Genomic DNA, 12,999 nt, shown 5'->3' on the forward strand with positions numbered 1-12,999 from the left:
TTTTTGGGGGGCGCCCACCCCTCCCTTATATAGGAAGGATGAAATGGGCCCCCTTAAACAACAAGTCAAACGCTCCGAAGGTGGCGTGCCTTCACGCCGAATATCTGAACCGGGGGTTGTGCATCGATGCTGCGGCTCATTGTGTCGGATCGGTGGCGGGCTCGATGACAATGCTGGCTCCTCGCGTCACGACCCTGTGGTGTCAAACTGTGCCCCGCCATTACCAGAGTTACTCGTTGTCCTTCCTGTTTGAGCTGTTGTGGTTGTCCTAGGGGCAACCATGGGTGGTGGAGTAACGTCCTCTATGGTGTACTCGTTACTATCCACCAAGCTATAAGCTTGGTCTACAGTAGCTGGATTCTTTTCGAGCACTCTAACTCCTAGTTCACTACATAATCCATGAATGAAAAATACGATTTGTACTTACGGACTGTCCATGAACTTGCGTCGCATCCAAAATTCCTCGAATTCTTCTATATAATCACTAACCTTCCGCTTGCCTTGTTTAAGGTCCACCCACTTAAGGAGCAAGCGAGTTGATGGTGCAGCCCCAACCACAGCCCCGGAAACATCTTCGGAGGCGTCACCGTCGTCCACGACAGCACCAGCCGTTCGTGTTCAGCCCGCTCCGCAAGCCAAGGCGACGGTACGTACACCCGGATTCAAGTATTCCGGGTAACGGACTCTTTGTCTTCGCCTTTACGTCTTCATTTGTTCGTTGTTTTCAGTCTTGAACTTCGTCGCTTATTGTTTCTTAAGCGTCATGATCTTGTGTAAGGGGGGAGGTTTGACCTTATAAGGATCTCCCCTCCCCCCTCCCTATTCTCGTCTTCGCGTTTCTCGTCCTTCTCCTCGGTTTTATGTCCCTAAGGTCGTAGGGTCAAGTCCTTCTTCTTTATTGTGTTGTGTTGTCTTTTGTTCTAAGGGGCCATCCTCTCCTTCCCCCTATATAAGGGAAGAAGGGATGCCCTAAAACACAACATTGTTGAATTTTGAGAAAGAAGATGTTTTTTTCACATTGAAGAGAAGGAAACCGATCAGAGAAGAGGAACCTGCAGGAGGAAGAAGGAGGATCCAGTCACGCCGTCGCCACATAGGCCGCCGCCGCGGCACCCCGTCATCCGGGCACCCAGCCTCGTGGATGAGGATCCTCACGCCGCATAGCCGCAACTCTATGCGGTTTCCCGCTACCGTCGCCTGCTGGCCGGAGTTGCACCGTCATCGCCTTGTCGCCCACTGCGCACTTCACCGCACACGCCGCATGCCGCGGTGTTTCTGAATCTCACCGTCGAGCAACATCCCTGCCTGCTCAGTTACCATCTCGATCTTGCCCCCTCACCGTCGTCGTGGACTGCGCCCCGGTGCCCTCGGCCGCATACACGGTCGTGCTGACTACCCCGCTCGAGTCACTCCCGTTCCAGATCTCCTGGCCGTGTCTGATCTGCCCGTAGCACACCACGACGTCACCGTGGAGGCCACTACGTAGAGCCGCAGACCCACCACAGAACTGACCACTAGGATCGTCCGCACACGTCCCGCCTGATGCTCCGAGCAACGTCGGGTGGTGACCGTCGCCACTTCCTACCAACAGGCGCCGCTTACCCCGATGCCTGAACCCCTTGGCCGATGAGCCGGTGCCGTCTGCTGCCCCCAAGTTTACCGGTGCTCTACCTGACCCTCGGTAGACCGCTTCACCCTCTGGCCGTTGTTGCACCAAAACGCAACTTCGTGCCCTCCAGAGCTGCGCCCGTCTTATCCGGCCGTTGGCTCCTGCTGTGCGCCACGGGGTAGTGCCCGCTACGTGTGACTACACCACACCGCGCCACGTACCTTTCTGCCACCCGCGCGCGTGATACCCGCCTGCGCCACGTTTGATTGTACCCTGCGCCAGCCACCCGTGGTCACTCCGCCGCACCACGCCGACTGCGCGCCGGGCCGCGCCCTTCGCGCAATACCGCCCCCACGCTGCTGCTCCTTCTCGACGACAGGTTGTCGCCGGTCCCTCACATCCGGCGCCCACCGCGCCCGGTCCACCTGCGCACCGTTGCCTGCACCGTCGAACACGTACTCCCTCGACGTCGTTGGTGCATCAGCCGAATCTCCTACCGAGAGGATGATGGATGTCCACGAGGCTACAATGAGGTATGCCATTCCGCCCCATCTTTTATTTCCCTGCAGTGTATCGTTCGGTTGCCTCCACTGTGCTCGGGTTAGACGTAGGTGAGTGTGACAGATCGAGTGAAAATTACATACTATTGAGAGTCTTACCTGGTTTGGTACGAGTCGGTTCGCCCGTCACGTGCATGCAACCTCCGGCGGGAGTCATCCCAATCGGCGCCGTAGCAACCTTGTTCGTTCGGACGAGGGTCAGGAGGTCTACTTACCCATCTCTGGGCGACCCCGTCGTTACCCAGCCATCGGCGTTCCACCGCTTGTCGGCAACTACCCATACTACACCCCCCACCCGTGCATCTCATCGTAGGTTTTCCCGTAGGAGACGCATGTTGGACGAATACCCTTGAGTAGTCGTCGCGCACAAACGCTTTTGACACCGAGTACGACCCCCTCGGTGACTGCCGGACTTCGTCCCCGATGTCATCCTGCATCAAATTGGTATCAGAGCCAGGTTGTGGTTGCTCACAGCGCCCCTCTGACGCTGCATTCGCATCACTAGCTGCATCTGCATCGCATCGCATTTCATCGTTTTTCAAAAAGGCATCTAGGATTCCCTAGGGATGGCCATAGAGACGCGATCGAGCCGGAGAGCTCAACGCGGTGGTTCTACCTCACCCCGACGGTCAAAACCGTCGCCCGACAAGAGAGGCAATGCTACGGCCCTCTCGGAGCACCGTCCCGCGACACCGGTAGCCGGTCTGATACCGCCGCCTATCGAAGCCGCGCGGACAGCACCCGCTGTTACGGGTGCCCCCGAGTTATGCGGACCACGAGATCTGATGTAATACGACGTCGGCCGGGATCGATCGGCTCCTATTACGTCACAGGAATTATGATGTGAGGACGTGAGATGTAATTCAATGCACGGGAAAATAGTGGATGAGCAGTAGAGGGAATCGGCGGATAATGGTGTCGGCCGTGCCGATCAACAAGAGAAGAATGATCCCTAGATCAAACTCCCAATGACCCACGAAATCAACTAGACGTCTAGACAATGAGGGCATATGGCGGCCCCTGGAGTGTTCGGCGTCTAGGCCAAAGAATATCCGTCAACGTCAAGAATTCCTACACTCGACGACGGTGGCTATCCTATCTGTGAATTGTAATGAAAATAATGGCAGAGGACGTGATAGCGGAAGACGAGACTGGAAAAGATAATAATGCTGGTAAATGGAGGGGAGACGAGACTAACCTTAAGTCCCGCTAATCCACGGCGTCAAATCTCGTTCTGGCAGGTGATGTGGTGTAGATGGTAACGTGTCGGTCGACGACTCTGGCGAGATCGCTCGAACGTCGGACTGATGAGCGCAAGAGGTGATCAAGTCAACCGACCTTAGGACCATGGCAAAGGATGTGGCAGCAGACGGGCATGCGCGGAGGTGTTTGGTGCGCGCGTGCACGGGCCGGCGCGAGGAGCACAACGCGCGCACTGGCGAGCGGGCGCGCAGCGCGGTGGTCGTGGCGGCGCGCAGACGCCTGCAGGGGCAGCCGGAGAGGCGCGCGGGAGGGGTACTTTCTCTCGCGGGCGCTGGGTGATGAACGGTGGAAGGGTGGTCGAGCGGGAGGCGAGGGCGAGGGGCCAAAAATCAAGAGGAAAGAAGTGTGGGAGAATTGAGAGTTTAAGAATGGTAATGGGGAAGGGTAAAAAACGAGATGGGGAAAGGACCAAGAACGAAATGGGATGGATCAAGAACGAGATGGGAAGGGTCAAGAACGAGATGGGAAGGATCAAGAACGAGATGGGAAGGATCAAGAACGAGATGGGGGGGGTCAAGAACGTGAAGGGACAGATCAAGAACGAGATGGGAAGGTTCAAGAACGTGATGGGAAGGATCAACAATAAGATGGGGAGGGTACAAGAACGTGGAGGGGCGGATCAAGAACGAGATGGGGGGGGTTCAAGAACGTGAAGGGACAGATCAAGAAGTTCAAGAAAATGGGTGGGGCGTGGTAGAATCAAGAAACGGGGCGAGGGGAAGGAATCAAGAAAAGGTGGGGGAGGGGAAAGAGGGGAAATTCAAGAAATGTGGGAGGATGTTCAAGAACGGTGGTGGGGTGGATCAAGAATGAAGAGAAGGGTGGGGTATGGATCAGGAATGGTGGAAGGGTGGAAAAAGGTACCAAGAAATGGCTTTCTTGAACTGTAAAAACCAAGAACCTCCAAGAAAGAGGAGTTCTTGATGGATCTGGGGTGTGCTCCCTCGGCGGAGCAGATTTCCCCAGTTGATGACGTGTCGGCGACACTTCTTGAATCTTCCAAGACCCCCGGAGTAATCTGGACGAAGGCCTCTTTCAATTCTTGATGGCGGCGGCTTCTTGAAACTCTTTCCTCGCACCAGAGTGATCTCGACGTTGCGCTTTAACCCGTCTCCCTCGGAGTGATCTCGACGGGAGAGACGTGGGCTCTACCCACAGAGTGATCTCGATGTGGGGTGGGGCTAGCCAAACCCCCTACACTACTCTCTACGATAGGGGGGAGAAAAATTGTGAATAAACCTTTCAATAATGACTCCAAGGTGTTCCTTGGGCATGCCATCCCCTTATATAGTGAGGATGGGTGCGAAGTGAATGTGGGAGAGGACGAACCGTCTCCTTTCATTATATTGTGACGTTCAACGGTCGGATGACATATCGACGGGATAACCGTGAAGGTGCATCATGTGTTGGGCTAAGGTAATGAATGGAGTCACTAGATGTATCTTTCTAGTGGGTGCATTGTCTCGACATCTCCTATCAATGTCATCATGCTGATGATGGGCACACTTGGTTTGCCTAACATGTTGTGAGCTAAGTGGTTCCCCAGATTCTTTTGTACTTGACACTAGTGGAGGGGGCTGTCCATAGTGAGCAGGGGACATGTATGAATCACGTGATGCCAGCAGTCGGTTGTCTTGAATGGTGTGCAGGGGGCTCGTGTGCCACACAACTCAATGAGGGCGCAAACGGTAAGTAGGATGACTGTGGTATATGAGGTGGGTAGGGGTTCGGCCTCCTTGGTGGCACTCGAGATGGTGCTAGAGGCTCATGGTATTGGCCAAGTGCGGGTGATAATCTCAGGGACTTCTCTCATGTAAGGGTTGAGCCTTCTTTGATGCTCTCTACAAGGTCTAGATTCCTCTTCCAAAAATATGCTATGTTCACATATTGAAGATGGAATTCCTCTAATATCATCAAACGTCCAACCTATGGCGTTCTTATGCTCTCTAAGTACCTTGAGCAAGTCTCCTTCCTGTTTAGGAGTTAGTGATGAAGAAATGATTACAGGTAGGGTTTTCTTCTCATCTAGATATGCATATTTGAGGGATAAGGGTAAAGGTTTTAGTTCTAGGCCTACCTCCTTTGAAGGGGAGTCCATGATCTCTTCATCTAGCTCTCTACCCTCTACATGTGAGACATATTCCTTTATCACTTCCTCCTCTCCTTCATCTTCTGTGCACAGTTTTAATTCTTCATTGCTTCCTAAGGGGCACTTCATCATTTTTGATATGTCAATTTGAACTCTCTCTTTCCCAATCTTAAATTCTACTGTCCCCTTCTCCCAATCCATAATTGTTTTCGCCGTGACTAAGAATGGTCTTCCTAAGATTATAGGAGCTAAACTAATGTTCCCCGATATCTTCACATCAGTCACTATAAAATCTACAGGTATTTCACAGTTCTCTACAGTGATCATGACATCAGTTAACCTTCGCTCAGGTTGCCTAACAGTTCTATCAGCTAGGAGTAAGTCCATATGTATTTCCTCCAACTCTCCAAACCCACACTCCTCGTATAAGGCTGTTGGAATGATACTTATGCTTGCTCCCGTATCTAATAAAACTTTAGAAAATGTGTTTCCTCCTATTTCACATGTAATAAAAGGGGCTCCGGGATCTCTCATTTTGATAGGGATGGCATTCAAAATGCTAGAGGCATTCTCAGAAAGTTTAACTACTTCCCTAGGCTTCCTAGTGGTGCAAGCATCCTTAAGGTATTTCTTTAGGGAGGGTGCACACCTAAGCATGTCTTCTACAGTAAGAGTCATGGTGGCTCTTTTAAAATTCTCTAATAACCTATGTTCATAATCAAGGACAGGTTTTTTTCTATTCAAAGCTGAAGGGTAAGGAACATCTTGCCCACTTGTAGAAGGTAGAGGTTCTTCCGCGTAGGGAAGATCCTCTCTTTCTTCCTCTCTTGGCTCATTCCTTCCTAGAATTCTCTCCAGAATTCTGATAAGGGTCTTGAAGTTCCTTTCCATTTCTCAACTTTGAGATTGCCAGAACTTCAGGATCTTCTCCATTCATCTCATCATCAGTGGAGTGTTGCACATGATGTAAGTTGCATGGGTTAATTACAGGTTTCATGGGAAATTTATAAGATGTGCAAGGGAGTTCTGTAATTATACCTTGGTGTTCAGAAGGTGCAGGCCTAAATCTCTCCAACAGGTTCCTCATTTGTTCCTGGGATTCCAACATCTGCTTCGTCTGAAATTCCATCATGACCTGCATCCGCATCTCCATCTCCGCTCGCAACTTTTGGTTTTGCTTCTCTATCATATCTGAAATGACGGGGGTGAATGTAGAAAAATCAGGCTGGTTGTGAGAGGGAACCTGATACTACTGCTGGGGCCTGGACTGGAATTGCTGTCTTTGTTGGAATGGAGGTTGAGCTGCCGGCTTACTCCCTTGGTGGAAGGTCTCTCCATTTGGGAAATTCGGCCTCTTTTGCCCTGCCCATGGTTGCTGCGGTTGGTTGAAGGCTTTCACCTCTTCTTCCATGGCTTGGCAGGCGCCGTCTTCAGGTTCCCTGCTGAAACAGAGAGAGCAAATTTTGGCCTTAACGATGGGGAAGTTACCTAAGAAAACGTTCTTCAAGGTGGAGGTGAGCTCCTCCAATTTCTGGTTGGTTTCTCTTAAACCCGCTTGCAGCTCGCCCTCCATAGCATTAACTTGCAGAACTCCTGCTCTCTTGGGCTGCAGGTTCCTAATATTCTGACTTGCTCCAATCTCCTGCAGGTTAGTTTCTGCAACTCTCTCCAAAATATCAAACACTTCATCCTCATATGCGGTATAGAAAGTTCCCCCGGAGGCTAAGTTAACCTTATTTTTCATGAAATCTGATAAAGGTTCATAGAAAATTTGGGCTAGCTGACAGTGTTCAATTCCATGATGGGGACATTTCCTCAGCAAGTCATTGAACCTCTTCCATGACTCACTAAAAGCCTCACCTTCATGGGGATGAAAGTTATGAATTTCTCTTCGGTAAAAATTAGTTTTAGAGAGAGGGTAAAATTTCTGCAGAAATTTTCCCTGCATCTCTTCCCAAGAGTTGAACGTGATTCCTAGATTGCGATACCATGAAAATGCTTTATCTTTTAAGGTAAGAGGAAAATACTTCATTTTCAAAATTTCTGTAGATAGTCCAGGAACGTTTTGGGAAGAACATCTAATATGAAAATCATCGAGGAATTCTAAAAGATTCTGTGCAGGTAGTCCGTTAAATTCAGATAAAGAATTAATCGAAGCATTATCATATCTGAATAAAATAACTTCACCTATGTTCAGGTTGACATCGGTTTGTCGCAGGTTTCTCGACGGTGTTGACCTGTCCAGCATTGTTCTCCTTCTCTCATTCTGCTGATGTCTCTCTTCTGCCATTGTTTCCTGCTGAATTTCAGGTTCCGTAACTGTAGATTCTGGAGTTGCGTCGCGTGCATCAAATTGGTATCAGAGCTTAACCTGTTAGCCCAGTCGTTTCTGCCATCGTAGACGTCTTCATTTGTCAGTCCTATTGCATGCATGTACGTTCAGGCAAACGAGTCTCCGCACAGATGACAGACCATCCCCAAGACGGTCGTGAGGTGTCTGTCCCCGTCCCACCAACCTCCTTTCAAGGGGACATCGATCGCGTGTTAGACGCTATCCAGAATGGTTTTCGTGATGTGAATACACGAGTTACCAATATGGATAACCGTCTAACTAGTTCAATCGATGCGGTGAACAAACGAACTTACCAACTCGAGAATCGAGGTCGTGACCGCCATTACCGGGATCGCGAAGACCACTTTCTGCCTGACTCCAGACCTCGAGCTCGTGATAGGAGTCATCGTGACCAGGATGATCCTATACGACCTGAGGATAGATCTGGGAGCTGAAATCAGTATCATCCCGAGCGAGACGATCAGATTCCTCTTGAGATTCGTACTCCGGTCTGTGATCGTAATTGTCTCCTACGGAACAATTACTATCCGCCCGAGTCTAAGACCCCAGGCCATGGTAGGAATTGTCCCCCACGGAACGACCCCTATCCACTTGTGCGTGATAGAGATAGAGATAGAGATAGAGATAGAGATAGAGAAAGGGATAGAGATAGAGATGGAGATAGAGATAGAGATAAAGATAGAGATAGGGATAGAGAAAGAGATAAAGATAGAGATAGAGATAGAGCTAGAGATAGAGATAGAGATAGAGATGGAGATAGAGACAGAGATAGAGATAGAGATAGAGATAGATATTGAGATAGAGATAGAGATATAGACAGAAATGAATATAGTGATAGACACAAAGATAGAGATAGGAAATAAATGGAGATAGAGATAAAGATAGAGATAGATATGGACATACAAATAGAGATAGAGATAGAGATAATGATAGAAATAGCGATAGAGATAGGGATAGAGATATAGATGGAGATATAGATAGGGATAGAGATAGAGATAGAGATAGAGATAGAGATAGAGATAGAGATAGAGATATAGATAGAGATAGAGATAGAGATAGAGATCGAGATAGATATATAGATAGAGATAGAGATAGAGATAGAGATAGAGATAGAGATATAGATAGAGATAGAGATAGAGATAGAGATATAGATAGAGATATAGATAGAAATAGAGATACAGATACAGATAGAGATAGAGATAGAGAAAAAGATAGAGATAAAGATACAGACATGGATAGAGAAAGAGATAAAGATAGAGCGCGATAGGTGATAATTTCAATTTTAGGGTGTTTTTTTACTGGTTATTTATCAGTTGAATTCGTGTGAGGATTGAGCTTATGCAACGAAATTTATAACCTCACAGCCTTTGGCAAGCAAGGGTCGATCCACAGGAAGCAAAGAAAACAGCGGAAAATTCTTTTGTATTAAATCAGTCTATTTAGTTCTCTAATTCCAAGTGTTAATCTCTGTAGAAATTTTCTTCAGAATAAGTTGCACAGAATTCCTTAAAAGTATGGATTCAGCTAATTCTTCAGTTAAATTATCTTGAGTTAAGTTTTACGGAGATATCTTGGCAAACTCAATTGAGCAGAACCGTCAGCAGAGAAATTTTCTTTGTTGACGGTTCGCTTCTGCCCTGTGAGGCAATTGAGGAAACACCCTACGGGTGTTTGTGCACGCATAACGCCTGCGTGTGAGTGAGGCTGCTGCGCGCGCTGCTGCCTGCGCGCTAGCTGCTGGCGAAAGCCTGCGCGCGCGCTGTGGCGCGAGCTGCGCGCGCAACTGCGTGGCGAGCCTGCGCGCGGCGCTGCTTCGCGCGGGGCAGCCTGTGCCCGGCGCTGTTGCGCGCAGGCAAGCCTGTGCGCGGCGTTGCTGCCGCGGCGAGCCTGCGCGGCAGCTGCGCGCCTTGGCGAGCCTGCTCGCGGTGCTGATTCGCGCGGGCGAGCTTGCTCACTGCTTGGATTGCTGGCAACCTAGGCTGAGGCCTGGGTTGCTAGCAGTTGGAAGTTCTGCAGGGAAGGAGTTCACGATCGGATGCGAGAACAATGAAATTTTTGCTAGACAGAATGGAAAACGATTCAATCAACTATGGGATTCGAAATCAAACGTAACCAAAGGAACAACAGAACTTGGAAATGCTGAAGACACAGCTTGTGATCTTCAGCCCAACCCTGATTGTCTTAGAAGGGAGAAGAAGATTGTACCAAAACCGAAACGCTCACGCCTCCTTGTGTCACTCCTTTCGGGCAAGGCGACGATCGTCGTGCTCCAGCTACTCCTCGGCTTGCTTCTCTCCTAGCTCCAATGCTCATCAGCCTTGGAGGGTCTGCAGAAATCCTTTCTCTCCAAGCCCTAGCTTCCTTGAGAGAAATTCTGGACAACCTAAAATCAACTCTCAAGAGAGTATTTATATGTTTCTCTTAAGTTTTGCCCAGGGGCATTTTTGTAATTTCTGCTTCTTTGAATTTTTGCCCGCTCCTCTTGATCCTCGTCTCTTTCCTTGATCTTCTTAACCTGTCTCTGAATGTTTGCTAACCATAAAATGTTAAATATATTCCACTTGATTCAAAGGATCAAGTGGGGTTAGTGATTTTATAAAATGATGCATATGCATGATATTAGCATGAATTAACATTATAATTTTGATGAATGAAAACTAAAAAGTTTAATTATTTGATGACATATTTGAGAGTCATCAATAGGAATCATCCCCCTTGAAAGGATCCTTATCCGCCTGACGATCGGTATCGTAGATGGAACGGGAATCGTCTAGACAGGGACGATCCTTATCCACCCGAGGATGTGGTTCCCCCTCGTGATTAACGCCGTGCGGATCACGACAACCAATGGTAGCAGATTCAGCATAGCGTCAAAGTCGATGTTCCGTACTACGAGGGATCTAGGGACCCTAAGGAGTATCTTGATTGGGAGTCCAAATTAAACAGTTATTTTAAGTGGTGTAATATGCTAGAGTGGCAGAAAGTCCAGTATGCCGAGATGAGATTAGGGGGATAAGCGAAAATCTTTTGGGAAAATCTCGAATTTTTCATTTATAACTGTCGTGAGGCACCCATAGATACTTGGCCCCAAATGAAGGACAAACTGCATGAGAAATACGTACCACTAGCTTACTTAGACAATCTCCTAGATCAATGGCATAAACTGTAGTAGGGTAGATGTCTGGTTTCCGAGTACATTACCCAATTCGAAGAATTCTATATGAGGTGTCGAGTTGAGGAGAATCCCTGAGTCGTTATTTCTCAATTTAGAACCGGTCTTAACCCTTATCTTGAGACAGAACTGCTAGTCTGCAAAGCCGCCACCCTAGAGCAGGCCTATCAGATTGTAGAAGACCTAGAGCTCTGTCAGAATTTATATCATACTCCCGTGTACAATCGCCCTGCTCTCACCGATCGGTCACACTTATCTAATCCTTCTTATTCCAACCGTGCGATCCAGCGTAATCCTCCCTTAGCCCTCCCGGCACCACCACCACCAGTTCCTACCGCCACTCGTACTCCCACCGAACATCGTCCACCCCCTCCGACTCAGTCATCTATTACACCAAATCCTCGTACATCACCTTCCCTCGAGTCCACCGCTAGGGCCCCTCCTCAACCCAATCCCGCACCACTTGGTCCTTCCGGCTTGACTTGTTTAAAATGCCAGGGTCGAGGTCATAGAGCTACCCAATGCCCATCATGAGCCTTACACATAGGACAGGAGCCCTTCGATAGCGACCCCACCCTAGATGAGCAACCTATTGACGAGGGGAGTATAGAGTTGAGAGTTATGTTGTCGATGAATTTGTGCATGATGATGGATTAGCGAGTTTCATTGGCATCACGGACTGCCCACCGTCTCTTCGTCATCACGACCCATCTATGTCAGTTAGGGGAGTTGTCCACTGCAACCTTACTTAGCCTTCCACTGATAATTCCGCATTGAGGACATCCATATTTTATGCATATTTTAAAATTGGTGATAAGATGTGTAAGACGATCGTAGACAGTGGAAGTTGTATTAATGTCGTCTCCGATGTTATGACGTCACGTTTGGGATTACCTTTGATTGAACATCCTCACCCCTATTTTGTGTCTTGGATCGATGCTACCTCAATCCCTTTTAAGAACCAATGCCGTATCCCTTTGAAGGTTCAATCTTACGAAGAGGAGATAGTGTGTGATGTCTTAACCATGAAGGTGCGCAGCATTATCGTCGGCCGCCCTTGGTTGTATGATAATGATCTACACCTCTATGGTCGGAGCAATACCTGTTCTTTCATCCATCAGGGCAAGAAGATCACATGGCATCCTTACACTCATAGTCAGCAGAGAGCCTCACCAAAATCTCCATCCGTAAGCTTGTGCGTCGTTAGCGGTTATCAACTTCAAAAGTAACTCGATAGTAAAATGACTATGTGCTTGGCCATGATACCTGATCACTCCTCCTATGATTCCTCTACCCCACCTCCCGAGGTTTCTCAGCTACTCGAGGAATTCGGAAGTGTTTTCCCTAATGATTTGCCCAATGACCTACACCCGATGCGTGATATTCAGCACGCTATTGATTTCATTCCGGGGTTGTCATTACCTAACCTTCCTCACTATCGGATGGACCCAACGCAGTACAAGGAATTACAGCGCCAAGTCCAAGAACTTTTGGACAAGGGGCTCATCCAAGAGAGCCTTAGCATGTGTGGCGTACCTACACTACTGGCTTCCAAAAAGGATGGGAGTTGGCGCATGTGCATTGACAAAAGAGCTATAAATAAGATTACGCTCAAGTATAGGTTTCCTATTCCCCACATTGATGACATGTTTGATATGATGGCAGGTTCGATAATTTTCTCCAAGATTGATCTTAAAAGCGGTTATCACCAAGTTCGTATCCGACCAGGAGACGAATGGAAAACCGCCTTTAAGATCAAAGACGGACTCTATTAGTGGAAAGTCATGCCCTTTGGTTTATCGAACGCAACTAGCACCTTTCAGCGACTGATGAACCACATACTTAGACCGTTCATAGTAAATTTCGTCGTCGTGTATTTTGATGATATCCTTATCTATAGCAAATCCACACCCGATTATCTCCAGCACTTACGTTTAGTTTACAAAGTATTGA

The 12,999-nt window shown here is 48.4% G+C and overlaps 1 long non-coding RNA gene across 3 annotated transcripts; it reads left to right on the plus strand.

Annotated features, from left to right (window-relative positions):
* The first annotated feature begins 508 nt into the window (after positions 1-508).
* On the plus strand, positions 509-8,117 carry LOC144715668 (uncharacterized). 3 transcript variants are annotated; one of them, XR_013584688.1, is made up of 4 exons: positions 509-646; positions 6,746-7,035; positions 7,134-7,169; positions 7,832-8,117. It is a non-coding gene; the product is annotated as an uncharacterized LOC144715668 (long non-coding RNA). The 3 variants fall into 3 exon arrangements; XR_013584686.1 differs by having other exon boundaries at positions 515-646; positions 6,737-7,035; XR_013584687.1 differs by lacking the exons at positions 6,746-7,035; positions 7,134-7,169.
* Positions 8,118-12,999: the final 4,882 nt, after the last annotated feature.

This window comes from Wolffia australiana, chromosome 19 (genome assembly GCF_029677425.1).
Source record: "Wolffia australiana isolate 7733 chromosome 19, ASM2967742v1".
NCBI classification, from domain to species: Eukaryota; Viridiplantae; Streptophyta; class Magnoliopsida; order Alismatales; family Araceae; genus Wolffia; species Wolffia australiana.